Source organism: Paroedura picta, chromosome 10 (assembly GCF_049243985.1).
Source record: "Paroedura picta isolate Pp20150507F chromosome 10, Ppicta_v3.0, whole genome shotgun sequence".
Lineage (NCBI taxonomy): Eukaryota > Metazoa > Chordata > Lepidosauria > Squamata > Gekkonidae > Paroedura > Paroedura picta.
In genome coordinates this window covers 74602958-74630281 of record NC_135378.1, presented here as the reverse complement: position 1 = coordinate 74630281, position 27324 = coordinate 74602958, and the positions used below count along the sequence as shown (strand labels likewise).

Below are 27324 nucleotides of genomic sequence, written 5' to 3'. Positions count from 1 at the left end.
TATGAAATATAAGTGCTGCATGCAGTTAAACAGTAGACTGGGAGGAGAAATGGAGCCAGCAGATGGGGGAAGCAGCAGGAAAGCAGGAACAAAATGTGCATGCTCCGTCAGTGGTTTTGCACCCTCGAGAACCCATGCAGACTACTGGAATACAGCCTGTGTTGATCTCACTTGTGGACAGCTTGCGAGTGGAATGGTTTGGGTGCCTGACGGCCAGTTCCCCTCTGTTCACTGCTCCTGTCCATCCACCTGCTGCTTCCCAGAATGGTAGGACCTCGTCTCAGGTATCGCCATTGCCAGTAGATAATAAAATAGCAACGGGCCAAACATTCCTTAAAAGTGCTCGAAATCCTTTTGAAACTCTGTCACCTACATGCCTCTTCTGCTTGTGTGGTGTGTCAGATTTGTATGACTTCTTCCCTCCGGAAATCTGTGTCATTTCCCTCCCCCGTCCCCCTTCCCCAGAAAGTGTGGCTTCGTATCTTCGAGCGGTAATAAAAATACTGTCTGCCTCAATTGTAGATAGTCCTCTGCGCAGAACCCACTAGCTCACTGCGGCACATGAGATAAAATAATCAATACCCTCAAGATCTGGAAATTAAATGCAATGTTTGTTTCAGCTAGAGCTGCCTCAGATTATGCACACGCTCAGAGTGATGGTTCTATTAACGCATTAGTAAAGATTGCTGTTTTGAATGTCCCGTTTATTGTGTCTGCAAAGTAGCATTAAATTACACATATGGTCCAAAATTACTTGTGATCAGTTTATTCTCTTAATAAATAATAGACTGTGAGCGAGTAACAGGGAATAAGCGTGACATTTAAGAGAGTGCTGGTTAGAATAAATTATGCTGCACTCTGATGAATAGATTGCTGTCCTCTCTCTCTCATTTTATATTAGTGGGGTGGGGGACAGCCTCTTTGGTCTTTGTCAGGGAATAAGCCTCCCATATATCTCTGTCTTGTTTTCTATACAGAGACTCAAATGCTAAAAATTGCAGCAGCAGCAGAAAGCAGGCTGCTGCGTGTTAAATGGTCAGGCCCGTCCTATAAGCTGTGTAGGCAGCTGCCCGGGACAGCAGGGTTCCAGGGGCCTCCGGGTTAATAGAGAAGATCGTCTAGGGGGAACACAACCACTCCCGCCACCTCTGACTTTGGGGGCAAGCTGGTCCATGTTTCTGAAAGGAAAATCTGCTGACTGCTGTTTCCCGTCCCTCCTTTCCAAATAGAAAGGAGAGAAATTAATTTATTTTTGATCCTTATGGATTATATGGGATAGAAAACAGGGCTACGATGCGGAGAATTCTTGAGCAGAACTCATGCCTCCCCGCCTCTCCAACTTTCCTTCATGTTGCAAGGATGTGGAGGAGGAGGTGTAAAGTTAATTAATGGAAAATAATTGAAAATTGAGTTGGCCCTAGTGCCACAAATGAGAAGTATGTGTGGGTTTGGCTTTACAACACCCTTCTGGAGGAACTCATTATGTGATTTATTTGTTTATGCCTTTGTTTCTTCACTAGATCTATCTCGGAGCATCGGAGTAGCCTGTTCAGCTGTTCAGGTTTTCGCCCATAAATCAGTTCCAGCAAAGACCCAGAGTTGTCCTAACTATGCCATAAGCATCTTTTTAACAGATATGCAGTAACATCCAAAGCAGAGTTACCTCTTCTAAGTATATAGGCTTTAGTGTCTTGATGAAATGGTAACTCTGCTTAGGATAGTTAGATTTGAGTACACTGGCACCTTAGACCATTGAGGGTTTGGGGGTATAAGCTTTTTGGAATCATCAGAGCTTTGAGTAAGGGGGGGCTGCTGAGTCCGGATGGCCAGAGCCCTGGGTGTTTGCCCCAAAGTCTAGCCCTGATGGAATAATTCCATCCATGCAGTTACGATCTTCCATACAACTGGAATGACAACATAAGGGGATGCCATTGACCTTTACAAACCACTTCCATACAGCTGTTTAGGTACAGGTCTGTTTATTTAATGAACCCAATAAGAAGAGCCTTGCTGGATCAGACCAGTGGTCCACGTAGTCTAGCATCCTGTTCCACACAATGCTGGAGGGCCATTTTACTTAACGACCTTGTTATGGGCACAGCAGACACATTGTTCCCTTTCTGTGTACTCAGTTGCATTATCAGCACTCAGCCTCCAGTGGGTTTATTGTGCAGTTGAAATGGGTGCAGAACTTTAATTTCGTCTCAGACGATTATGAATATAATTTTTGCATCCATCAGATCTGAACGCCTTCTAGGGTCAGACTCTGTTCTGTTTCTCCTAATGCACTTCCCATTTCATCTGCGGGCTAGGCTAACAAGATGTAGATTTGGTTAAAGAATAATTTCCCATAAGTTGTGAATGCGTAAATGGTATGATTGGTGGAATCCAAGTGCCTCAACAGCCTGTGAATTCCCTTATTTGCCCAAGGGCTTCTTTCAAGGAGAAAGGCTCCATGACTTTATACTGCTGTAAACCACATATCCCTTACTCAGGGCTCAGGGGCATAGTGCTGCTGAGAAACAGTTTCCCTCAGAGGAGATACTGCACAGATCCTGTTGGCTGCTTCCAGTTTCCACAGTTCAACAGACAAGACACGTTTCAAACAGAAAAGGGGAAACTGCAGCACAAGCATAAAGTAAGCTTAGTCTGTTTTCACACACACATTCTGTTTCTGTACACCCCACCTTTTATTGATTTGATTTAGACCAGGGGTAGTAAAACTGTGGCCCTCCAGATGCCTATGGACTACAATCCCCATGAGCCCCTGCCAGCATTCGCTCATGGGAATTGTAGTCCATGAACATCTGGAGGGCCGCAGTTTGACTACCCCTGATTTAGACTATATTTATCCCACTTTTCTTCTCCATCGGAGACTCAGAGCCGATTGCTGGGGGAAAGTACCATCGGACACAATGGATTTATGGAGACCTTGTAGGGTTTTCAAGACAAGAGACACCAGAAGTGGTTTGCCATTGCCTGCCTCTCTGCAACAACCCTGAACTTTCTTGGTGGTCTCCCATCCAAATACTTAACAAGACTTACCCTGGTAGGCTTCCAAAATCTGATGAGGTCATCATGAGGACCATCCAAGTCAGGGCTGAAGCAAATTACAAAGTGAAAGATAACTCCCTTCCCCCCATAACAATGCAGTTTATTAAAGCACATGCACACACACACCCCATCGGGCTTCTAATTCAAGTTTCAAGCAGGAACTAGACACAAGAAGGTCCCAAGCTGGCAGAGGCTCTATAGCAGAGGCCACAGGTTGCAGGGCTGTAGACTACAGACCAAGGGTCAAAGCCCTTTGGCTCTGACCCTTTGACCTGCACCTTTGACCATGCCAAGGCATTGCATTAGCTGCAAAAGAGGAGGGGTAGGTAGTCTTTGTTCACCTGATCTAAATGTTCCCAAGTCTTCATATATTTTGCCATACCCAGACATTCAATTACTTGCAGAAAGGGGGGGGTTGTATACTCAACCTGTGCTACCCCCCAGTTGACTCAGGTGTTCTAGACCCTATCTAGGACAGAATAGTACTTATAATACCCAGTTTCATGCTGTCATGCTACGATGTGAGATAGTTACACTTTTGGGGGGAGGGGGGAGATGGTAAGCAACAGTACGTGTTTGAGGCAATGGAACACACAAGCTGCATGTAGGGAATTGCAATAAAGGAAGGTGCTCTGGCACAACACACACATTATTTATTATTCCTGAAGTGTTTTCAGATTGAATAATGTAGCTGCAATAAATCAGAAGCATGTTCCGTAAACTCTTACAGCGTTATCTGACTCCACTAAACATATGGAGCAAGCCATTTATACAATTTGTATTCTTGTTATATTCTATCCCTTCTGCACCAAAGTATTGCCTGAAATTTTATTATGGCAATATTAGCTTTTATAACAATTACGTATACAGTTTTGAGAATTTGGGGGCTACACAACATTACAATCCTAATTGTGTGTGTGTGTGAGAGAGAGAGAGACCAAATATATATGCAGTTGAAGGGTGTTTTAAAAATGGTTTGTTTTTAGGGGATATCTATGATTTGGCCATTTACCTACATCTGCAACCTGCCACTGTTTTCCACCCTGAAGAACTAAAGATTGGGAGAAAAAAAATCACCTCTATCCAATGACATTCTAGGACAAGGGGAAGCTGGTTCAAACATCACTTGGGGATGAGATCACATCTTCCCAAACTCCACCCTCCCAGGGTACAACCCCCAAAGTTTCCAGAATCTTCCAGCATCTACGGAGGTAGAGCCACATTTTGGTGGTCTTCAAATAGCTTCATTCTAGTTTCCTTGTAACCCATTCAAGTGGTGTTTCTAGATGGAAGAGAAAGCATTGCTTTGTTTACATACTGAATTTTGGGGGATAATACTCATGAAAATTAAAAGTCCCCACTCAGTACAGTGCCGTTGTTCTCTTGATGGTAGCATGCAAGAGTCTGAGGAATACTCAGGGAACAACAGCACCACACTGTGGGCCCAATCCCTTGTGGGATTTATAAATGACTTAAAATGGAAGCAGCTTCTTCATGTCAAATGCAATGACTTCCATCTGAAGGGACTGAGAGCCAGATTTCTGACCTGCATAAAGCTTGTTTGCCCAAATGAGTTTCTCTTTTCTTTCCTTACCTCTCCCTCCAAAGGTTCAAAGGTCTTGGCTGTTTCTTTCTGTCCATCTTTCTCATTCTCTGTGTGTCTTTCACATGGTAAAATGTTGACTGGAAGATCGTATAAAAAGGGATGGACTTTGTTTCATCTGACACAATGGCCCTTTGGGGGCTAGATTTTTTTTTTAAGAGTCTAACACAGCAATTGTTACAGATCAGCCCTGGTTTCGTGCCACCACCAAACCTGTGGTCATCTTCTGCTTTTGCTGGCTTCCAGGACCTCTTCCGAAACTAGGTTAAGCCCTAAGATCCTATCTTCAAAAACAAATTAATTGCCCAAGCCACAGATGGCAGAATGATAGTTTATAACAAAAGCCGTAGTCATTTGTGTTCCCTTGGGATAATACAGATGACAAAAGGGCAAATAAAATCAGGCAGTGGAATACACTGCCAAAGGAGAAAAAACTGAATCAAGACGCTTACTACAAAAGACTGACACCCACGCCCCTCCCCAAGTCCAGGTTTCTTTTCCAGCTTAAAGGAAAAGAATCCAGGAGCTTTCTTTCCTGATTGAGAGAGGGAGGGGGTAAGGAAGAGGGAAGTTCTGCAAACAGTCCAACTAGTGAATGGTTATCACATAACTCTTTTAATAAACCTGCAATTTAACTAGTCCATTAAATAAAAACATCTTAAAAGCTGCTGTGCATTCTGAAAAGGAGACAAGTCAGGGACTATGTGTGTTGTTAATTATTGGTTTGACATGGAAGGTGTTCCGATGCAACAGTAATATGCAATCAAGTTTTTGGGGGTGGAAAACTATCATCTTCTTCTTTTTCTCTGTGGGAATGAACGGCGATCTAATGAGACAGAGGGCATACCTACACAGTGGTTTATTTTGCCTTGTACTGGTGGGTAATTTGCATTGATTATATCAAACTGGAGCTTAAATGGCTCTTACAAGTTGATTTTTTTTTGTCGAAGACTAGACTAACTAAAAACCAAGGAAGATATAAAGAAAAATGCTAGCTAGATGGAAAAAGTCCCACGGCATTGTCAGTTCAAGGTACGCTGCAGCCAACAGTTTTGATAGAGTATCTTCTTGGCTGATTTTTATTTGTTCATATGCATCATTTATTTTAATGCTTTGGACAACTTGCCTTTGGGTTTTACATTGTGGGGGTATCTATGTAGCCTGCATAATTTCACATATGATAATGCAGTTGTAAATACAAGAATCCTTAGGCCCCCCAAAAGCAATTTCATTCCAGTGGCTCAGACTGTATGCAATTTTGCCTTTGGCTCTTTTTTAACACTCTCAGTTTATATAGATAAAATTATTATTATTTCCAGGTACATCTATGCAAATGCTCAAGAGATTTTTTTTTTTGCCTCATACAGTTAGTAGCTGAGTAATTGCAAAAAGAGCACTACCTTAATCTTTTTAGGCTGTAACAAAGAGAATTATGCTTATTGCAAAAACTGTTCTTTAGAAGACTCCAGAGTTCCTTCCTTCCTATAAGCATTAAATATTACTATGTCAGCACGCAAGCCCCTTCTCTCTTCACCAAATGCAAGGGGATTAGGAGTAATTCAGATGCCAGTGTGATAAATGTGTGTGTGTGTGTTTCATATTGGAAAGTTCCATCACAACCAATTTATGGTGACCCCAGGGGATTTTCGGGTCAAGAGAACAATAGCAGCCCAGGACTTTCTTGGTGGTTTGCCATCCAAGTAGTAACCAGGGCTGATCCTGCTTAGCTTCTGATATGTGACAAGATTGGGCTAGTTTGGGACTTCATGCTTCCCCTGAGTTTAGTACCCTTCAAGATACAGCTGTAATTAAAACCATGGGCCAGTGAAGTAAGCTAATCAATTTGGCTTATTCGGGAGGTTGTAGGGATCAGTGGAGAGAAAGAGCTCCTGAAACTTGATGTTGCTACCAGCAGACTCCATTGTACCAATAATGCCACGTACCCAACATTGTTGGAGTATTTCACAGTGCTCAAATAAAGGAGTATTCTCTGAAGACTGTCAACTTTCAACCCTATATTAAAGGAAACTCAAAATCAGCAACCAGACAGAACGGGAAACATCTAGTGCAGAAATGCCAGAATTAGATTATAGAAGTCACTCCAGGCCTCATCTTTCCCCAGAAATAGTCAGCTATGTCAGTTAGAACTGAGACTCTAGCAGAGCACATTTTCTGAAAACAGTTTTTGAAAACAGTGATCAGTTCCTCATATAATGTAGATAGAATACACCTTCACAAATCAGGATATAAGAACATAAGAAGAGCCTTGCTGGATCAGAGCACTGGTACAGCTATTCCAACATCCCGTCTCACCCAGTTGGCCAACAACAGGGCATAGAGACTGTGGCCTGATGCTGCCTTCTGGCTCTGGGATTCAGATGATCAGTGCCCCTGAATATGGAGGTTCCCCTCAGCCATCATGGCTAGTAGCCATCCTCCATGAATCTCCTTTTAAAGCTGTTCACATACTTGGCCAACTAGCTGCTTCTAGAAAGCCTAGGAGGAGGATTGCAACAGCATGATTCCACTCACGATCCTCAACAATTGACATTCATTCGTTTGATTTATATACTGGCCCTCACTGTGACTTCTAAAGAGGCATCCTGCCTGTGTCACTGGAGGAAGCAGGTATCCCTCACGGCTAGTAGCCATTGTGTCTCATAGCATCATCTGTGGTAGCTGTTTGTCCACACAGATCCTCCAACTGATTACCTTTCTCATTGTTAGAACGGACTGATGAGGAGAGGGGCAATGTGGTTATGATCTGTGTTCCTTGTGCTAACGTGTTGCAGGATCCAAACCTTCATTATTTTTGCTTGCAGTAGTTAGCTTTATGAAAGTATATGCTGAGGTGCGCAAAGTAATATACAGGGAATCAGGAAGAATGAACTCTGCAGGGTTATGGATCCTCATGCTGCCACAGCTATAGGAATGAATTTATTGGTCTGATTTTGCTTTGCTTTTTGCACTTAGGGAAGGCCTGTGTTGCTCTGCTGTCAATGCTGGATGTGTCAAAGGTGAATTTGAATTGTAGCTGAGCTTTCAGTGTCACGATCCGCAGGTGGGATATATTTGATTTTTAAAACAACCACCTTGGATTTAAGAAATGTCGTACGATTCCTCTTGAAATTGCTCCACTGCAAAATGTGTGTGTCCACACAAATTTCCTGGCACGCTGCCACCCCAAATCTCATACGTAAGCAGGAAGTCTAGCATGCTATGGCCAAGTTGAAGCTCTCTTGCTGCCCCAGATATGCTTGTTCATTATAATGTGCTCCTTGGGGAGTGCGATTCTTCAGAGAGATGTTTCTGAAGGGGAAAAAGAAGCCTGACCGAGAAGGAAAAGGATAGCAAGTGCCTGCAGAGGCCTCATCTGAGATGGCCACGTTAGCCAAAGTCATCTCCCAATAGTTTCAGGTGAAATAAAAGAGGGGGAGAAAACATCCTTGATAAGGGCCTACAAAAACGAACAACTTACACAAGATGTGTTACGAGGAATGTAAGTAAAGTTCAAGCCATAGACTGGGACTAGAATGTTAACGATAGGATGTTCAGGAGATTATAACTTCCTAAGGTCACTAGCCTCTTGTGGCACAGAGTGGTAAAGCAGCAGACATGCAGTTGTCTGAAAGCTCTGCCCATGAGGCTGGGAGTTCAATCCCAGCAGCCGGCTCAAGGTTGACTCAGCCTTCCATCCTTCCGAGGTCGGTAAAATGAGTACCCAGCTTGCTGTGGGGTAAAACGGTAATGACTGGGGAAGGGAATGGCAACCACCCTGTATTGAGTCCGTCAAGAAAACGCTAGAGGGCAGCACCCCAAGGGTCAGACATGACCCGGTGCTTGCACAGGAGATACCTTTACCTTTTAAGGTCACTAGAAATCGGAAACGATTCAATGGCACTTAACACACCCATCTTATGTTATTGGCACAGCACCATGTGAAGCTATCTTCATACATTACGTTTAGTTCTCAGTTTGGATCACTGGTTTTATTAATGTACATTTGTATGGCTTTATTAATTAATAAGATATTTATCTCCTGCCTTTCCTTGTGGCTCAGGGTGGTTCACAAATCACAATTTAAAACATACGGTGTCTGTCTTTTACTTGTCTTATGCCAATAAAGGTAACATTATCATTATCAAACATACAGGGGGGGCACTATAAAGAATATATTTATACTATATCCCATTAAAAATCCTCATTCCCCCAAAAAAGGCTTCCTGAACATGTCTAGACAGAGCACACCCCTCACCACTTCATGCAGCTGTTTCCCCAAAGTGGGAGCTAGAATAGCAAAGACACGGGCTCTAGTGGACACCGTGTATTGGAAACCTAAGTGTGTGTGAGTGTGTGGGGGTATCTAGCAGGCGAGAGTGTACAGTGCAAATGGCACACAGGGAACTGTAGGAAGAGATGGCTCTTTGGAAATGTGGTTCTTAGGCCATGAAGGGCGTTGAAGGTCTTGACTTGGATTCTGAAACAAACTGATAGCCAATGTAGTTGATTGGAGATGGGGGAGATATATCCCCCGACGGAAACTGGGCTGCCACATTCTGAAGCAGCTGTAGTTTCCAGGTTACCTCGAAGGGCAGCCCAACATAGAGTGCATGAAAGTAATCCAGCTGTTAGGTTCCGAAAGTACGAATCAGCATGGCCGGGTGGGCTGAGTCTATGAAAGGGGGGAGTTGGCAGACTAGCTGCAGCTGAGAGATAACACCAGCTCTCTTTTCCAGCCACAAGGAGCACCCCCAGGCTTGCAACCCAATGGGCAAACAGCAAGTCTGCTCCAGCCATCACCAGTGGATCCCATCCGATCTAAAATGTCATCTTTCCTTGTCAGCATGTCTTATTTATTTATTTTATTTCTATACCGCCCTTCCATATAGCTCAGGGCGGTTTACATACAACATCATAGGGGGATACATGGAACGTGTCCACATACAACATAGTCAGTATACAACAATAACAACCCAACAGTGGTTCTAAACAGCAACTTCAGTGATCCCAACAATAACAATATAACAAGCTAAATCCCTTAGAGAGGTCAGGCTGCTTCAGGCCATGGAGGGGGGATGTCAGAGGTGGGGGGGGGGGACCTGTGGTCATTTATGAAATTAAGGGTTGTGTCATTGTTGTGTTTCAAAGACTGCTACTGAGAGCCAGTTTGGTGTAGTGGTTAGGAGTGCGGACTTCTAATCTGGCATGCCGGGTTGGATTCTGCGCTCCCCCACATGCAGTCAGCTGGGTGACCTTGGGCTTGCCATGGCACTGATAAAACTGCTCTGACTGAGCAGTGATATCAGGGCTCTCTCAGCCTCACCCACCCCACAGGGTGTCTGTTGTGGGGAGAAGAAAGGGAAGGCAATATAAGCCACTTTGAGACTCCTTCGGGTGGGGAAAAGCGGCATATAAGAACCAATTCTTCTTCTACTACTACTTTAAGAAACAAATCTGTTTGATGTAACATTCTGTTCCCTCTGCTCCATATATCATATCAGTGTGATTTCAGTTTGTTTCGGTACTTTGCCAGGCGGATAAAGTACTAAGCCCAGAAGAGAGGGAGTTGGATTTTCTGTGTGCTGCCTTTTAAAAAATTCATCTCCTCCTTGGCTTGGCACCACAAGAGCACCTTTGAGGACTGTTGTGGGAGTGAATAATTAAAATTATGAAATGGGCTTAAAGCTCTCTTAATTGTGGTTTGGGTAATTTGGTAGCAGTTGACTAATTGGGACTCCTCCACAGCTGGGAGCCTCCCTCTTAGCAACACTGCCGCACCCTCATTCAGTTTGCAGGCGTGATTTCCTTATGCTCGAGAAGACGTCCATCCAACATGCATTTCCCATTTTCTTCCTTTTAACGTTCCAAGATATAGTGCTGTCCAGCGTCCCACGTGATTCTTGCTTTCTGCGTATAAATTATTCCCTTTTGGGGGGAGAAAAATGCTTAGCATGCTGAAGATCTTCATTCTCCAAGGGTGTCATTAAGACAGCTACAAAGATTTAACAAAATATGTTGATTAAAGTTGACTGGAGATCTGTTTTTCTCACCCATTTCAGGATTGTGAAAGGAATTCAAGTGGAATCAATTGTCTGCTCATACTTTGCTACTCATAAATAGAGAAGACGGCTAGTACTTCTGAAATCCTTGACAGCATATTTAAAAAAAGGGGGGGTTACAATTGGCATGGTTTTCTGTGTGAGCTCACAGCTAACTGTTTTCTCAGTTACTTCAACTCTTTACATTAATTTCCAACTTTGCTACTATAAATAACATGTTTTCTTTTGCAGAAGGGACGTGTGCCTTGTATTCAGTGTAGTCTTTTATATTTGCAGAAGGAGAATGTCTGTTTGTCTCTCCCAGCGGCAATTGGTGCTGTTGGAAAACCTGTTCTAATTCTTGCAGCACCATATTCTGGACCTGTTTCCCCATGCAGATGGATAGAACAAGAGAATGAGGCCAAGTTTAGGAAAGGGGGTTTCTTCTGCAGATGTGCAGGAAGAAATGGGGGATGGAGAGAAGAATAAATCACCCCCGAAGAGAAGAACGTTGTCTGCTCTTGCACAGAAAGGAGTGTCCTGTGGACCAGAGGTGGGCAGAGGGGGGAGGATCAGGAGCTACCACAGCTGCATGAATTGGGCAGATGGCTGGATAGGCAAGGAGAGAGGTGAGTGTGCCAGAGCCACTGAGTGCATGAGGTTGGCAATCAGGGAGCCGGAGTACACCGCAGCATGGCAGGACAGGGCCGGGTGATTGAATCTGCAGCCACCACAGGGATTGGAGGGTGAAGAGGAATGGGAGTTACTGCCCCCTGTATCTGCATGACCCACATGGGTGAAGGAGTCAGTGGTGCAAACAGGAGGATAGGAAAGCAGGAAAAGCCCCGCACCTGATTGCTGCAGTGGCTACAAGCACATGAGCCAGATGGACGGGGATGACAGTCCTGTAGGCAGGTGGCATGAGGGGGGGGGGGAGGCTGGCATTCCCTCCCTGCGAGCCTCAGGTGGATGCAAGAACCAGGAGAAAAATCCAATGGCAGCAGGAAATTTCAGTAAGAAACCATCTGGGTTGCAATCGAGCAGGTCTAGCCTTCCTTATATGTACATTCTAGGACTGTATTAAACATACAGATTGCATTTTGTCATTTCAATACTGAATTGATTTATGATCAAGTAGAATAATTTGGCAGGGGGGGTTGAGGGGGTTAATGCTGTCCCCAGGAAATCTCTTTTCTGGTCTCTACGAGAGGCATCTCTCTTTTGTTGAGCATTTGCCCCATGAGTTTTTTCTGGACCAGTTAATTACCCAGCTGGGGTCTTTCATTAGGATCGGCTGCACTGAGCTTCATTCAGCTCTGTGCTTCTGAGTCTCATAATTAACTGTTTTATAAATTATGCATGGTAGACAGGAAAGCTAGCAGCCCCCCCCCCCCTTATTCTTAGCTCTTAAAGTGCAACAAATTAGAAGCAAGAAAGGACAGGGGGAAAAACCCATATCCACATACTTTAGTGTTATTGATGTTAGGATCACAAGGGAATTAAGGCCATGACCCTTGTTGCTGGAACTAAGCTTCCAGAGTGACCCTGATCATTCTAAGGACTTTACATCTTTTCTCTCCACGTGATAACATTCCCTACCTTCAAGTCCAGTAAGTGTTGGATGTAAGAGTTTGTCTTGTTTTCATCTCCTTAAAAAAAGAAAAATCCCAGAATGCTCTTTATTTCTCTCAAGATTTATAGGGGGGGGGGGAGACACAAGGCAAACATAACATTATCATTAATGGGGCTGTTTTCACACAACCATTCTCCACTTGATCCTCATGGCAGTATGAGAGTAGCAAGCGACATAATCAAATGACTATATTGATAAATAAATTATATGGATTTAACATTGAGCAGGGTTGGCACCTTGCAAATTAGCGGTCACAGGAGGCAGCCCACCAATTATCTCCACTGGGAAAGAATGCAAAGAAGCCACTGGTCCCCCTTGGAGATAAAAAGCTAGACCAGTCTTTCTCGACATTTTTACCACTGAGAAGCTCCTGAAACATTCTTTAGGCTTTGAGAAACCCCAGAAATGGCATGACTGTGCAGAGAATGGTTGGAAAGTATAGCAGTGTACACGCCTACCTAGGGCCCCTCTCCTTCCCATCACCTCCAGGCCCATCATTGGCCATTTTGGAAGGGGTGGGTGGGTTGACACAACCATATATGGTCATAAAAGGTAAAGGTGGCCCCTGTGCAAGTACCGGGTCATGTTTGACCCTTGGGGTGATGCCCTCCAGCGTTTTCATGGCAGATTCAATATGGGGTGGTTTGCCAGTGCCTTCCCCAGTCATTATGCTTACCCCCCCCCAGCAAGCTGGGTACTCATTTTACTGACTTCAGAAGGATGGAAGGCTGAGTCAGCCTTGAGCCAGCTGCTGGGATCGAACTTCCAGCATCATGGGCAGAGCTTCAGACTGCATGTCTGCTGCCTTACCAATCTGCGCCACAAGAGGCTCTACATATGGTCATACCACCTGATAAATGTTTAACAAATTTAAGTAAAATATATTAAAAATTAATTAACTCTCACCCATTTGGGAAACCCTTCCAGGCCCATCAAGAAACCCCTGGTTGAGAAAGTCTGAGGTAGACACACAGTGTGTTGCAAGTTGGAACATAGCAATGCTACCCATGCTTACAGCTTGAGAGCGCAAGTGCCTTGCATGCACAATGTCCCACTAGGTTCCAAGCATCTCTGTTAAATTATCTTCAGGATCTTGGGGGACTCAAACAACCAGAATAGGCAGTGATGAACTAAATGGGTGGCTCTTGTTCTATATGAGGCAGCTTCATATGCACTGTCTGTGCCATCTTCTCCCTGAACTGGGCTTCCCTGATATCCCAATGATTAACAGTGCAGTGATAAGGCAAGAAATGTTGTTAAGTCTTTCATTTCTTTCTGTACATTGTTTTGTTTGCTACCCACAAATCTATTCCTGTACTGTGGCACCAAGTTTAAAATAGGCATCGGTTTGCTGATTCGAGTAATGTAGGATTGCCAGCTGCAATTAGTGACCTGCCTAGAAGATCCTGCAGAGCCCACCAGGAGATTCTGGGGGAGGGGCAGTCAAACTAATGTCTGAACAAAGAGCTATGTGACTTTTGGTACAAAACCAGATGCGACACCATCACATTGCACAGGCACTCTAGGAGTTGCCCAAAACTTTATGCTCAAGCCAATATTTTTCTTGCAGACCTGAGAAGTGGTGACAGGCCAATTCTACGAGGTCTCTATTGTGGGAGACCCAGCTCTCCCTCCTATATTAATGTGTTAGAGCTATGTAGGAGATAGATATAGTTTCTGGTTTTTCCTAGAAGTACTCCAGGGGTAGTCAGCCTGTGGTCCTCCAGATGTCCATGGACTACAATTCCCATGAGCCCCTGCCAGTGTTTGCTGGCAGAGGTTCATGGGAATTGTAGTCCATTAACATCTGGAGGACCACAGGTTGACTACCCGTGTTCTATGTCATGTCCAGGCTTTCACTGCAAGTGATGTAGCAACTCAGATGACAGCTTTCCTCACTCTCTCACTGCTGCTCTGAGCCTCCAATCACAGCGGCCTTAATGTTTAACTAAACAGTAGGTGAAAAGAACTGCCCTTGGATTGGTGTAGGCACATTATAGCTTGCAGAGGAACAGCGTGTTCACAAACGGATATTAAGTGCACTCAAGTTTATTGATTGCAATAACCCTTAATTGTGTGTTGCCATGTGGCCTCAAGGTACAAAGGATGAAGAGTGGAGAATCATGAAATACTTTCTCAAGTGCCAAGCTTGATATTCTGATTTTATTCCTTGACACTCTCAACAGATTTAGTTTGCGCACTGGAAAAGACCACCAATCTCCATGCTGCCAAGCAGCAATTCTAGGAGTCTGATAACCTTCTGCTCTTGATTTATTCCACGACTTATTCAAATCAGTTCCCCCAAGGAAATGGATATCGGCTGAGCTTCCAAACATCCACTGTGGTACTGTGTGCAAGATATCAAGCAAGACAATGATTGACTAGCCGGAATAAGCTTTGTGTGTTCTGCTGGGCTTATTAATTTTGCACGATGCAGGTGTAGCCTACAGGCTCTGGATGTCTCGGTCAAACGGCGTCAGGGACAAGACAACACAATCTCTTGAAGTTTGGGATAACTTAAATTATACACAATCTCTTAAGTTTTGGACAACTTAAATTACACACAGGTGTTTTCGCTTAATTGTAAGAATGAAAAGCTACATTTAAACTTTTGGTTAGGATAATTATACTATCTGTAATGTCAGATATAACAGTGGCTGGTGTCATGTAATTGATCAGTAAGAAATGTATCCTGTAACTAATAATATATCTGGGTAAAGAGAAGAAATTGGAGCTTGCCAGCTCTACCTTTTAAATAGATATATCTTGCTTCTTCTCTTTCAGTAATTTCCTATGTAACTCAGCCCAAAATGCCTTGAACATAGGAAAGGAAGCTTCTGTCTCCTTCCTGTCTTCAGGTATAAGAACTTGGTTGTGGCTAGAGATGTCAGCTTTTTGGTACAAGTTGAAAGGCAAGAATAAGGGCCCTTGGCCTGTGGCTCATAGCCTATGGCTCACAACCAGTAGCCATTGTGTGAACCGCCACATGGAATTCAGAACACACTCATGATGAAGTCTTCCATTTTTGTTTTCCTTGTTTCTTTCAATCGTGTTTCGTGTACATTCCAGGAATTGAACTGCCATTCAAGCAAAGTTACACCCATAAAGGGTGTAAGTGTTGCCTTCCTGGATTTAACAAGTATAGCAGTCTTTTTCCGAACTATAGCTAACCATATGCTTGTGGAAGTGTCCAAGCAAAACATTAATATGATAGCATATCCTTCTGCTGTTTGCCCCCAGCATCTCATACTCAGGAGTATATTTCCTTTGAACAAGAATGAATTAGCTGCAATGGTTAGAAATATGTGCGAGATCCAAGTATTGTCATGCAAAGCAGCACAGAGAGAACCAGTCAGCAAGCCGCTGTGCATGCCGTGCACTTCTTGCTTTTGTGGGGGACATTTTATTTTTTTCAAAAGTCCAGTTAAACTTCTCTTCCTATTGGGATTAAAACAAACAAGCAAACTTTTCTCATATCTAATTCCTTGTGTCTCCATTGACTGTAGGGTATCAGCAATAGGTTGTAATCACTTGATGGGGGTGGAAAATGCTGTCAACTCACAACCGACTTACGGCAAACAATGGCAAACCTCTGCATCAGGGCCCTGGAATTCCTTAGAGGTGTCCCATCCAAATACTAGCCAGGGCCAACACTGCTTAGTATCATTGGCTCTGGCTGATTATTCATGGGCAGAAAAGGCTGAGGCAGCATCAGTATGGACCTAGGACTAATCCCCGTGTCCATATGAGATCACTTCTAGGCTGCCACCCTTCCAGGCCTGGCATGGATCAGGCCCCAGAAGCCCAGATGTGAATTCTTCTGTGTGCCATTTTGGCACTGCAGGGGCCAACAGGGCTTGTCCCATGGTAGGCCCATCTGGATGGGAAGAGCCAGGCTTGGAAGGAGGTTGGCAGGAGGCAAAAAATACCCTGGACAACTTTGGGGTGCTTCACAATGCTGTGAGTTGGACCAGGACATTTTTTTATTTTGCAGGAAGGTGGGATTGCGTTCCCATGCAATCCTACCTTCCTGCACAACAATCCCCACCACCATCCCCTCTCACACAGTAAGCCATGACTTCTTCAGGTAGATTGCAAAACATTTCAGTGGGTCACCAGGTGTCCCGCTGAAATGTGTCCCCCATGGGGCACATTTCGGCATGGGAACATATCTGGTGCTGAAATGTGTCCCAGTGGGGGCACAGAATGCTGTGGAGCATGCAGCTTCCCAGCAACTCACTGTTGGTGGCCCAGCATAGCTGCTGCCATGCAAAATGGGTTGTCCAGGAAGCTGGTCATGAAGGATCTTTTCCAGTGCCTACTGTCTGGGTCCCCTGAGCATCATAGGCTTGCCAGCTCTAGGTTGGGAAATATCTGGAGATTTTGGTTGTAATTCTTCAGGAGAACAGGGTCTGTGGAAGGGTAGAACCTCAGCAGGGTATAATTCCATAAAACCCATCTGGAGGTTGACAACCCTATGAAGCAGGTATGCTCAGGATGGTATCTAGGGTCATTTAAATGCAAAGCAGTCATGCTGATCTATGGCATCTTCGCCTCTAGACATTCCCTTTTGCTCCTTCTCCAATTTATTCTTGTTTGTGTCGAATCCTTACACAGCTACTTTTCATCCAGCCAATTCATTGGTGCTGCAGTGAAATTCCAGATGGCCTTCACTGAAAGATCTGCTTTAAACTCACCGTTGGGACAAGATTGCTTAATTCTTGCCTCTTGATTCCCAGCTCAGTGAGCCATGTTACATTTTTTTCCAAGTCCCTGCATATCTTTCTAAAGCGCAAATGCCTGGCAAAAGTCATGTGATAATGAGGGTGAACATGATTCAGGGCCAAAGGTACTCTGGTGAATAACTTACAAACTGTTGTAACTTACTTAACGTAGAACAGAACAAAAATCCTTATGTACATACACAGTAGACTCTTGAGAAGAACAATAATGCCATGATGTTTTTCTTTTGTAAAAGTCACACATCTCCATCCTACAGTTTTGGAAATGAATCAAAGTTCGTACAACACGCATAAAATACAGTGGCTTAATTTGTATGCACAACAGAGGAACAGAATATATTGAGAAGACAATCGCTTGGGGAAAAACTAGGCCACTATGATACAACATCTGCCAAGTCATCTCTGTGTTTTAGAAGGACCAAAGCCATTCTGTTGTCTCTCCGAGATCATAAACTACAACAAAGGTAAAGTCTGATACTCTGCTGGCAAGAAGCCATTGCTCCTTGCCAGATGAATCAGCCAATTGTGAGTTGGGGCAGAATGTATTATTGCATCTTTACTTGTGAGCTGCACATGACAGTGTCCTGTCCTAACATCCACTTTCAGGTCAAGCAAGTTCACAATTGAGTGTAAACACTGACACTGGCTGGAACTCTGACTTCTCCTTATTTGCCTTGAGGACTTTGGGGATTTCTAGTAGTTCTGTCTTGAATTATAAAGCAAACACTGCTGCTGTCACAGATTTAATCTAATTTTGGTCAAGTAGGTTAGTCTTGAATTGCAAGCTAATATTTGTCAAGTTTCTTGATTTTGACACCTTTGTGCACCTCCCAGGGCACCTCTCTCAAGATCTTCCCCAAAGATTACCCAAGTGAAAGATCAAAATCTTAAACTGCTGAGGTAAATCCTGTGTAACTCTCCAATCAGAAGCCGAATTACAGAGGAAATATTTCATGAGGTGATAAACCCTTATAATGTCTGTTTTTCTTTTGCTTCTAGTAGGCCAAATAATATAGTAATGATAAAAAAAAATGAATTGAGATATTCAGATATTCACAAGCAACTTGGTACCATTTAGATATCATCTCCCACTCATACAGAAGAGCCCCAAATTTCTGCTTATGTGGAATTTTGGAAAGCTATGCTAAAAGAAAGAAGTGGCTACGATGGAACATCTACTCAGGTTCTGAAACTCACCTCTTTCCTGAGCAATCGTTGATAAACAATATTTATGTATGTAATTTCATTTATGCCCTCAATTTTCTCCCCATTGGGGATCCATATCAGTTTGCATTTTCCCCCTTTCCTCCATTTTATCCTCACAGCAACCCATGGCAAAACAAATAACGGTTGCTCACCCATTCATTCCTTGAAAAACCTGGTTGAAAGGCAAATGAATTCAGAAATTAGCTCAACAGGACTGCAGGATAAATTGCAGAGTCTGCAGTAACTTAAAATGAGCTCCCAGAAGAGCTGAGGGCCCTGCAGGAGCTGTCTATGTTCTGCAGGGCCTGTAAAACGGAGCTCTTCTGCCAGGTCTCTGGTTGAGGTCAGGGCAGGGAAGATCAGGAGAGATAACCACTGGGCCAGACCATCGCCTTGTGGTAGATTGCCGGAATCCATGGATTCCCCTATGGTGGCACCGAGAGGAAGTGAGTAGTGCAAGGATAGGTTTGTACTTTTAATGGGGTATTATAATTGTTGTATTTTATGTGTGTTTTTTTACTATGTAACCCGCTATGAGATGGCTTACTGATAGCAGTGGTAAATATAATAATAATAATAATAATAATAATAATAATAATAATAATAATAATAATAATAATAATGTAGAATTCTTTTTTTTTGTAAAAGTGTACCTCAGGAGCATACTTCAAAGGGACTTGATTTTAAATTGTGCTTTAGCCTTCTCTCTGGCCTCTGCCACCTGAAAAACCTTCAAAGCAAAAGGAAAGTAAATACAATCCCATTTGGCTTGTCACTGTTAATTTTCCACAAGCAAATCTGGAGTGATTTTGTATTGTATTTCAGTGAAATATTTCCCGTTCCTTTTCACAGGAGAGAGAACGCTGTCTTTCAGATTTAAGTGTTGCTGCTCCACATGACGCCCCATTCGATTTCTAAGCTTTTAGGAAAGAGAGTTGTTCAGACTTTGTCCTTGCGAGCCTCTCTAATTAATTAAACCTTCCCAAGGTTAATAAAGACAAAACTGAAAAGATGCAGTTTTTGCAGCTCAGGCTTTCTTATACCAATTTGACCTGTCTGTAAACTTGAGGGAAAACATGTCAGTATTATTGTCAAACTGGACTCGAAATGAGGGCAAATATCTGTCAAAGGCCTTGTTACTCAGGCAAATGAATAGGTGCCACCTGCACAGGAGGACTGGGAAGTTAAAACGGCTCTGGAGGAAGCAAAAAAAATATTTAGGGGCGTAATTTCATTTATGCCCTCACCTTTCTCCGCATTGGGGATCCACATCAGTTTGCATTTTTCCCCTTTTCCTCCATTTTATCCTCACAACAACCCATGGGGTAGATTAGACTGAGAGCGTGTGACTGGCCCAGCCTCATTATGGATGTATGTTCGGGGAGGTGGGCGTCTTGTACAGAGGATCTTCATGGAAGCCATTATTTCTCACTTCCTTTTTTTTACCCAGCTTCCTTGAAAAGCTGCAGCCACGGTCAGGGGAAATGTGCAGTACAGACTGCTGTGTGTCATGGGAAGCTGGGGTAAGCCTTCGGGGAGGGCGGTATATAAATCTAAATAAATAAAAAAATTAATAAATAAATAAGAAGGGCATCAGGAGGAATTTCCTTGTGCATTTGTGAAATCATTCTGCAAACTCCAATCCTACTGATGCGAGGAGGAGAGAGTGAAGTTCCTGCCAAGTCCCAATTCTTGCTTAACCCCACCTCCGTGCTGGTCACCAATTCTGGATTGAGAAATCCCTGGAAATTTGGGGTGAGCTGGAACCTGGGAAGAGAGGAGAAAGGAGAGAGTTTTCTACCATGCTTTTCTACATGCTTTTCACCATCCAAAGGAGCCCCAACACAGCTTACAAACACCTTTCCCTTCCTCTTCCCACAACATGCACCCTGTGAGGTAGGTGGGGCTGAGAGAGCCCTAAGAGAACTTCTCTGTGAGAACAGTTCTAAGAGAACTATGACTAGTCAAGGTCACTCAGCTGGCTGCATGTCGAGGAGTGGATTAGAGGCCACTACATCATGTTGGCAGGGTTTGTGGAGGGGGCAACCCTGACAAAGATGGGTTCCATCCTCCAAAGCAGCCATTTTTCTCCAGGAAAACTGATCCATCTAGTCTGGAGCCTTGTTTTGCTTTGTATGACCATTTATGGGAACTTCACTGCCCCAAGCTCTCACGCAGGAGTACAAATTGGGGGTGGATGAGATGCACCGGGCCAAATGCTCCCCTGTGTGGGTGCAGGAAGGGGTGGGGCAACCTGCCATGACAAAAACTCCAGCCTGCAGGCCGGCATGAAACCTCCAGTGCATAAACGGTCTACGTCTTGCATATATTCATGTGGATTACTGGCAGAATGGAAAACCAAAGAGCATTGCTTCCATGAATTTTCTCAAGAACTCATATTTGATCAAACTGCACAAACTGCATTTACGGTAGTTTTGCTGCTCTTCCAAAGTAGGCAAAAAACAGGTACTTGTTTTCCGGGAAGCAACTTCTCTCCTAAATTAGAAGCAAAACACATATCAGTTGCTCACCCATTCATTCCTTGAAAGACCTGGTTGAAAGGCAAATGAATATAGGAATTAGCTCAACAGGACTGCAGGATAAATTGCAGAGACTGCAATAACTTAAAATCTTTGTAAATATACATTTTTAAAAAAATCCCCCCCCCCCCAGGTGTTTCACAAGTAGCATTGGCAATCTTTTCCCCAATTGAGAGAAACCATCTTCCTATTAGAAGGTTTAGTGAAGCCTCATCTGGGTAATAGCTGTCATGACAGAGACTTGTACCTCCCTTCCTCCCCTTTCAGATTCCTTGAATGGAAGGAGAAAGCAATCAAGCTTTACAATGTTGGGCACCTGAAAATGAGGCATAGAAACAGATACACTTTCCCCGCCATTAATCAACGGCCAAGCGCAAAAAAAATAAAAAAATAAATTGAAACCATCTGAACTGGAGGCCTTACTTAACTTGAAGGATGGCGTTTCATGTGGGAGTCAGGAGTTTACAGAGTACTGCTATAGAAGACCTCCCCAAACGTACATCCATAATGAGGCTGGCTGAGATCAAGTAATCAGAACAATCCGCTCACCCGGAGCCCTAGGCGAGCCCACGGAACACTGAATGCAGAAGCCAGAGCATATCTAATGGGAAGAAAGATTTTACTCAGAGCAAGATTAATGTTCCTAAACCTTGTATGGCTTATTGGAATCGGAATTGCTGGGTGCCAAGCAACACCAAAATGAATGGCACTGCCATTCTCTGGAGGCTGCACTGGGAGAGGTTGTTTACACGTGAATATTTATATATCATCTCTTGCTTTGGGTAAGCAATTTCCTCCCTCTCTCTGCAGCCATATAGGCTCTCCCTCCTTTTCCATTCTTTCTTATTCTTCTTGTGTGGCTTACCGCAGGGGGACAAATATGTGTGTGGCTCTTAGAATGAACTGCTGTTTATGTAGAGCAGCGGTCCCCAACCTTTTTGAGTCTGCGGGCACCTTTGGGATTCTGATACGGGGTGGTGGGCACAATTGCAAAGTGGCCGCTGCAGTGTCACAACCCTGCAATGCACATCCAAGGGTCGTGAGACAGACAAACGCAATTCCATAGAAAAGCCCGAAAGCTGTTTTATTTGGTTACGGAGATCAAGATCAGGCTTTCAGTCACGACAGAGACTCATCGCTAAAGACAAGGCTTAAAGGCCAAGTCAGGGCAGATTTAGGCTTTACCCCAAGCCCCACTTCACTTGCCATTCAGCATGCCAAAGTGCTTTGCCTCTTTAGTTCTTTACAGTTCGTTGAAGGTCTCAGTAGGTATGCGAGCAGGAATTATTAGAATACAGTTTTCTAGTGAGGGCAAAGGCCTTAAGGAACATTGAAAAGCAGATTTTTTAAAAATATATCATCTTAGTGTAATTTATGAATGAGGAGTTACTTTCCATTGCCTTGAACTAACCCAGGCTAGCCTAGTCTTGTCAGATCTCAGAACCCAAGCAGCACCGGCCCTTGTTAGCATTTGGGTGGGAGATCACGACAAAGGATGACAGGGTTGTGACACTGACCATGGCAAACCGCCTCTGAAGCCTTCTGCCTTGAATGGTCTGTGCTGCCATGAATTGTCTGTGAACTGGCAGCACTTTCATTCCCCATTAGGGAAGGACAATGAAATGAGAGAGAGATGGAGGAAAATATAATTTTGGTATTCAGTGTTCGCATAAGGCAGGACTTTCAATTCTGCATGGGGATGATGATATCATTGTAGCAGACAATGGCTAACTCAGGGGATTTCTGGTCATTTTGATTTCCTCCGTTTTTTGTTCCTAAACAATGAGCTATGACAATTTCATACCGAGTCACAGCAGCAGCATTGTGCGCCAAGTCAGCTTTCCTTAAAGTACATAAATAACATGTACAAATGTAATGAAAATGTAGGCAGTAGAGAGGTCCTTAGCTTCCAAATAGATGGTCCACATCCAAGTAAAAATCAGATCTGCATTACGATTTTATCACATGGGAATTCTATAATGCATTCAGGGGTTGGAAGAGCCTTATATTCATTATCTCGTAGCCCATGAATAGGAACTAGTATTATGCACAGATTGTCTGTGACAGCTTGCCAACAAGTGAATTAGGGGCAAATAGAAAATTTTAACATGGGACTTCCTGAATCATACCTCTTGTTTACTGTGTTGCACCATCTCAATGAACCAGTTTGACTATATGAATGTATGATGATGTTCTCTATTCAGTTGTGTCCGACCCTCAGCGATTCTGTAGGAAAGTCTTCTCCATTCGTCCCTGTTAATGACCGCTGTCAGTGTATAGGATTTCTATTATATAATGGTGGGTCTGTGGCATAAGTGCTTTGTATACAGAGAATCAGAGTTTAAATCCCCAATTTCGGAAGTTAAAAGGAACAGGTAGTAGGTTGTGTGAAGGACCTCTACCTGAGAACCTGGAGAGCACCTGAGAGTCTGATTTGACAATACTGAGCATGACAGACTGATAGTCTGACTCAGTATAAGGCAGTTTCATGAATTCATGTTGCCTTTTCCTCTCGGAAGTAGCCTTTCCATCCCTGCAGTATCCTTTTCCATCATGGAACAAGCCATGCTTCTATTTACCTTTCACCTGTTTACTTCTTTTCATTCCACCTCACTCTTGGCAACAGGGCAAGATTCTGAGCAATAAGCTGCCTGAAAGACTGAAAGGCCTTGTTCATTACTATGGAGCACTGAGTGTGGGAAAGCTTGCTTCAGACTTTTCAGAAGCCAGAAGTAAACTGGTACTTCTAGGAAGGGGAGATTTGGGGTACTAGCAGAAAGGTACCTGCCTTCTAGAAATCAGGAGAGTTCAGGGGAACCCATAGACAAAAGGAAAACAGACCTCTCAAAGTAACAGAAACTCAAATAGTAAGAAAGAACATTGACATTTCTCTAAAGCCTATAACAAAACTTCAAACTGTAAAATAACTGATTTGTATGTAAAATACTTGAATTCTTCATTCCAAACAAACTTCTGTATGGAGAAAATTCACTATGAATTTTGAAGGCCTGCTATATTCACTGAAATAAATCCTTGAAGGATTTATTATTGGACACCATGCTAGGAAATATCACTAAATATTTTTCCACGTGACAAGGAGAAAAATTCAGCTTTCCGTTAAATGTTGAAAACATATATTTTAAATAATTGTATTTGCTTATGCCTTCATTCTCCCTCCAGTATCTCACTGAATACACAGACACAAACACAATGAGAAAATATGTGGTTCAAGTCATATTTATTCAACAAGCACACTAGCTAAATTATCTTCCCTTCTTCACAGTTTATTTTAATAGAATTTGTAAATTCAACCATGTGAATCAGGAATACAAATACATCAATTGATAGTTTTGATCTACAGTTGTGCTATACTCAAGAATTCCCAAGTACTTACCTGTCCAGCACATATTTGATGTGCTCAGCTTTAGTGGCTATGATCATAGAATCATAGAACCATAGAATCATAGAGTTGTAAGGGGCCATGCAGGCCATCTAGTCCAACCCCCTGCTCAACACAGGATCAGCCCTAAGCATCCTAAAGCATCCAAGAAAAGTGTGTATCCAACATTTGCTTGAAGACTGCCAGTGAGAGGGAGTTCACCACCTCCTTAGGCAGCCTATTCCACTGCTGAACAACTCTGACTGTGATTTTTTCCCCTTGATATCTAGCCTATATCGTTGTATTTGTAGTTTAAACCCATTATTGCGTGTCTTCTCCTCTGCATCCTGCCCTCCTCCTCCAAGTGACAACCTTTCAAATACTTAAAGAGGGCTATCATGTCCCCTCTCAACCTCCTTTTCTCCAGGCTGAACATTCCCAAGTCCCTCAACCTATCTTCATAGGGCTTGGTCCCTTGGCCCCAGATCATCTTTGTCGCTCTCCTCTGTACCCTTTCAATTTTATCTACGTCCTTCTTGAAGTGAGGCCTCCAGAACTGCACACAGTACTCCAGGTGTGGTCTGACCAGTGCCGTATACAATGGGACTATGACATCTTGTCAGATGATAGTTTGTTGGAAAAAGTTACACAGGTTTCATGTTCCCCCATTTTTCAAACCATTGTTGAAGTCAGAGCTTATACTACCCGTTACAAGGATCTAAGTCAGGGGTAGTCAAACTGTGGCCCTCCAGATGTCCATGGACTACAATTCCCAGCATTCTCTGGCAGGGGCTCATGGGAATTGTAGTCCACGGACATCTGGAGGGCCGCAGTTTGACTACCCCTGCTTTATATAGTTCTCTGCCCCAGAAAACTCTTTGTATCACACTTGCTTGAATGTGTAGCTAGTGGAATTTAACAATAGTTTTGGGGGTAATTCTGCAATAGTATATCTTGCATTGGAACTAGAATAGTGCTTTCAGGCAGACAATAGGGACTGTGCGATGGGCTAGGGAATGAACATGCAAGTGTGCATCATCTGTCTTAGAAAACACACTCTTGAGTTCCCTATTTTCCTTCCAATTAGCTAATGTAGAAAACACAGGAAATTAAAACACCCCGAAGTTCTTTCTGCTGCTCAATGCATATCAGCAGTTCTGCTCAGTGTTGCTTCGGTGGCAATTGTACTTTGCACAAGTGTAATTGTTGAATATACATTTGGCAACATGCAAAGATGTCTGTAAGTATATACTTAAAAATCATCAGGTCTGGAGTGGCCTTCGGGTATGTCCACCACCAAAGAGAACCTTCCTTGATTTTTGCCACTTAGGAAAATGACATATAGAAGTCAGACGCAATCCCAATAGAGTTGGCCCCTTCTAAATCCACTGAAGTCAATGGGTTTGGATAACTGTTACAAATTGCATTGTTGGCTTAGCAGATTCAAACTCTGTCCACATTTTTGTCAGTGTTCAAGCCCAACAAAGGGATGGCAGCATGACTTTCACTGCCAGTTGGTTTATGGCAGGGGTAGTCAACCTGTGGTCCTCCAGATGTCCATGGACTATAATTCCCATGAGCCCCTGCCAGCAAATGCTGGCAGGGGCTCATGGGAATTGTAGTCCATGGACATCTGGAGGACCACAGGTTGACTACCCCTGGTTTATGGGTTCTCTGGCAAGGCTGTATTAGGGGACTAAATGAGCTCCTCTTATGCTAAGACTTGATAAGCATTATAAGCGGCAAATTCACCACCTTTTTTTTACATCTGCTGCTTGTGAGCCCCTATCTGAAGCTGTGTTGCTATTAAATGTGAAAATTTAGACTAATGCCATGGCAGTATCACCTGGGGGAAATGGCTGCTTAGCACCTTGAAGTATGTGAGGACAAATATTCAGGAAAAGCAATGAGTAAGGTGCACCTGTTTAGAAACAAAATCCCCCCCCCCCCCCCGTTCAGAAGTAAATCAGCTAGATGCATTCTCCCGGCAGGATAGGGCAAAGAGGAAACATGTTTTATTCATACAGCAAGCCGCTATTTCACACCCATGCAAATAAAAAAAAAAAGGACATGTGAGCTAACAGCTGCACTCCGACAGATTGCCGCACACTGCAGTCTACTTAAGGAAGCACAGCTGGAGAAATGTGCACAACATTTTCCAACTGTAAATCAAACAGCCAATGAGTAAAGCATTTAACCTTGTATGTGCATAGTGTTCCTAATCAGTAGCTCCCGTTGCCTGTTAGGAAATGAACTGGTGTTTCTTTGGCGTGTTGTTAGTCGGAATGCAATGTAGCCATTTCATGGTATAGGCCAGGGGTAGTCAAATTGCCGCCCTCCAGATGTCCATGGACTACAATTCCCATGAGCCCCTGCTAGCAAATGCTGGCAGGGGCTCATGGGGTTTGTAGTCCATGGACATCTGGAGAGCCGCAGTTTGACTACCCCTGGTATACGCTAACAATCCTGAGATCGCAAGTCCACCTGCGGAAGAGATCCATCCATGGCCATACTTGGAGGGAAGTCTTCTTCCCTTTGTTCATAACTTTTATGCTTTTCTTGGACTTTCTAATAGCTTGAGATGTACTTTATTCATTAATTTATTTATTACATTCGTGGACTGTCCTCTAAGGCTCAGGGCGGTTCACATAGAACGTAAACAGAACAATACAACAAAATCAGTGATTATAATGAATGAAAGGTAACCATAATAATAATAAACAGAGAAAATAACATTCTAACACTGTAAATAAACTACACAGACCCATGGTTGGTCAGATCCATTGTATGAGTTCAAGGAAGGGAGGTTCGGGGCCCAGTAGATGCTGTTTAGTTTTGGTCAACCTCAATCAAATGCCTGGTGGAGGAGCTCCCTTTTGCAGGCCCTGAGGAACTGTTTTAGTTCTGTTAAGGGTCCTGATGTTCTCTGGGAGCTTGTTCCACCAAACAGGGGCCAGGACAGAGAAGGCTATGGCCCTGGTTGAGGTCAAGCAGACTTCCTTGGGGCCAGGGATCACTAGCCGGTGGGAGGTGGTGGAGCGTAGAGCTCTTTGAGGGGTGTAAGCAGGGAGACGGTGCTTTGTAATAATAACAAATCCCTATAAACACGTTACATAAGAGTTGCCATGC

At 43.6% G+C, this 27324-nt stretch overlaps 1 protein-coding gene across 8 annotated transcripts in view; it reads left to right on the top strand.

Annotated features, from left to right (window-relative positions):
• Positions 1-27324, top strand: part of GRID2 (glutamate ionotropic receptor delta type subunit 2) — an 857916-nt gene that overhangs the window by 391513 nt on the left and 439079 nt on the right. The gene's annotated exons all lie outside the window — the stretch shown is intronic.